This window comes from Carex rostrata, chromosome 3 (genome assembly GCF_964058835.1).
Source record: "Carex rostrata chromosome 3, lpCarRost1.2, whole genome shotgun sequence".
Classification (NCBI taxonomy): Eukaryota; Viridiplantae; Streptophyta; class Magnoliopsida; order Poales; family Cyperaceae; genus Carex; species Carex rostrata.
This window is the reverse complement of record NC_135920.1, coordinates 4,166,550-4,169,528: the sequence shown is the minus strand read 5'-3', so window position 1 is coordinate 4,169,528 and position 2,979 is coordinate 4,166,550. Positions and strand designations below refer to the sequence as shown.

The 2,979-nt window shown below is 39.8% G+C and overlaps 1 long non-coding RNA gene across 1 annotated transcript; it reads right to left on the bottom strand.

The window, feature by feature from the left end:
• Positions 1–668: 668 nt before the first annotated feature.
• On the bottom strand, positions 669–2,344 carry LOC144551294 (uncharacterized). Its single transcript, XR_013510796.1, has 3 exons — positions 2,328–2,344; positions 1,580–1,660; positions 669–876 (listed from the first exon to the last, which is right to left on the bottom strand). It is a non-coding gene; the product is annotated as an uncharacterized LOC144551294 (long non-coding RNA).
• Positions 2,345–2,979: the final 635 nt, after the last annotated feature.

The window sequence follows — 2,979 nt, the reverse complement described above, 5'->3', positions numbered from 1 at the left end:
TCAGCCCCATGAAATGATAAAAAACAGCAAATACCAGTACAGTTCATACCTGTCCCTGTGTTTAACCTTCTGTCTGGTACAGCTAGGTAGTTCCAAAGTTCATGAAATCTTACCAGAATATAGAAGATTCTGTCCTGAGAATTTTCATATAAAGAACACAAAATTTGGATCAGCAGAACTCTTGGAATTAAATTCTGAAGTTAGCTACCAGCATGGTAACAACAGCTATTTACCAGCAGAGTTCCCTGTACAAAAACGCCTGTTTCATATAGTTCTGAATTGAGTTTAATAAAACTGTTTTACGTGCATACAGGTCATGACTCAAGGAAGATTTTCATATAAAAAACATGAAGTTTGGTGTAGCCAATTGATGGGAATTGATCTCCAAAGTTCAGCTGCTCAGAAAATGCTACTGTCAGAAAAATGGACATTTGACCCCTGACAGCTGCATTGTCATTTTGAGACCCCTAAAAGAGTTGAAATGTCAAATAAATTACATATTCAGAAACTAGACTTCAAGCCCATCAAGATAGACATTAAATTCGAATTAATTGGACTTGTATTCAGTTCTGAATTTAATTTCTGTCACACCCCCGGACAACCCGCCGCGCATTTATGCGCTAGGCGTTAAGCACATCACATACATCATCAATAAAAAAACATTCAACAAGCCACTTTATTTAAAAGTAAATGGAGTTCACAAACAAACAAACAAAAAAAGGGACAATATATCAGACATGGCTAGTCAAACAGTCACTGCCATGTCCACACAAAATATTGTTCATACAAATATAAAATAAACAGATAGTGGCTATCTTAACAACTTCCGCTAATTTCCTCACCCGCGGCCTTCCTCCATGCTTTCTTCTTCGTTTCCTGGAACCCACATAACAGGTGGTACGGTGAGAGATCGAACTAACTCTCAGTGCGGGATTTAGTTCCAGCCCGGTGCTTTTACAAATCAATGCATTTAATTCCCCAAATAACATAAAAAGAAGGTTTTTGAATTTTTCCCCATGTCCCTATCGATTAGGATATGCAAATCACTTTAAAATAACCAGTTTTTATTCCCGCCCCTTTCTAACTCATTTCAAAAGGTTTTTAAAAATTCCACACTCTGGGAATCCATGCCCGCACATGGAAACCCGGCGAATCGCCACGCAAGGACGACCCGATTATCACACTCTAGATGGGCCATTTCGGGGACCCATCCGGCGAACCGCCGCGAATTTGGCGACCCGTTCTGTTCTGTTCTGTTCTGTTCTGTTCTGTCCTGTTCACACACTGGGCTGCCACACATGGACAGCCCGCTTTTCAAAAAAACACATGCAGAGCCGCCTCACACGGACGGCCCCAATTTAAAACGATTCATTCAAGTTCCCCATTCTCAAATTCCCAATTCAATTCCTGTCAATTCAATTTCATGCATCAAGAGTTCCTATCATGCAATTCTACACAAATTCAAACGATTGTTCGACATTCACAACATGCAGTTTATCCACCAGATTAAGAAAAAGGACTACTTACCTCAATCCATGCATTTTTTTGTATTATTTGTAAAAAGACCAGGAACCCGCACCTGTATTTTCAGTGCCTTCGTTTGAGCGGTTGTCAGGATCTCGCGTATTCTCAGCGTCTCCTAAATTCACGCGGTTTGCTCCTAAGTTTTAAACGCTTAATTAACTTCTTATTTCTTTTTAAATCCAAAGAATTTACACATAATTAAAACCCTCAATTCAGTTTCCCCCACAGTTCAATTTGGTATTATTAAATTGGTATTAACCTTGATCCTCGTACTAATTTGATTGACTTTAAAGAGGGAAGGGGTTCGGTTCGGATATTGGGTTATTGGGTTTAAGTTTTGGTTTCCTTACCCCGTATATCCAATCAAATTTTGGTTCATAGGATCACACTCTAGGGTTAATGGGTTTCGGGTCTAGGCTAGGGTTTTTGAATTCAATCTTAGGGTTTTCGGGTCTAGGTCTTGGGTTTTCGGTTTTGGGAGAGAGGGGTTCGGGTCTAGGGTTAGAGGGTTTCGGGTTTGGGTTTTGGGAGAGAGGGGTTCGGGTCTAGGTTAGAGGATTTCGGGTTTGGTTCTTGGGTTGGGGTGGTTCGGCCGGCGGCAGCAGCAAGGGAAGGGGGTCGGCTTTGGGGGGTGCTCGGCCAAGGAGGAGGAGTGGGGAAGGGGTTTCGGCCAAGAGAGAGAGAGAGTTCGGGTGGTGGCTGGCTTGTGGCCGGCGGCAACCAAGAGGAGAGGAGGGGCGGCCAAGAGGGAAAAGAGAAAGAAAGAGAGAAAAAGAGAAAGAGAAAGAGAGAAAGAGACTTACAGAAGAAGAGAGGAGGGTTGGCTGTGGAAGGAGAGAGGAGAGGGATAGGTTATATGGGTGGGAATTGGACTTAATTTAGATTTGCATTTTTTTCTAATTTGGGCTTTCTAATTGGGCTAAGTATATATATAATTAAAATTTGTATGCAGAATTTGGATATACCTTTCATTAAATAAATAAAACGTTTTTTTTTTTTTCTATTTATTTGATTGTCCTTTTATAATTTATTTTCTGAACTATATATATATTATTCTTATTTATATTTTGTTCTAATTAGGATTCTAAATTTAAAATATACCCGAATTCAGAGGCGTTACAATTTCAAAGTTGATCAGATCAAAAATATAAAAATACAGCAGCTCAAGGATATTTCTACCCCTTCTGTTGAAATTAAATCTGAAAAATCTGAAAACAAAGGCTTTCATGCCACCTTTGATCCAAAACCTAATTCAGAGCAAATTGATCTCTCTCTGATATGATCAGTATGCCTATAAATGATCCAAACAATCTTTCCGAGTACTTGAATTGACCTTAAATCCTTTGCATCACTCACTGGTATCAAACCGGTACTGAAACTGGTGCAACAGAATCCAAGTCATGCTCAAGTCACCTCCAAACATGTAATTGATGACTTTAATGTCTTTCAAATCTC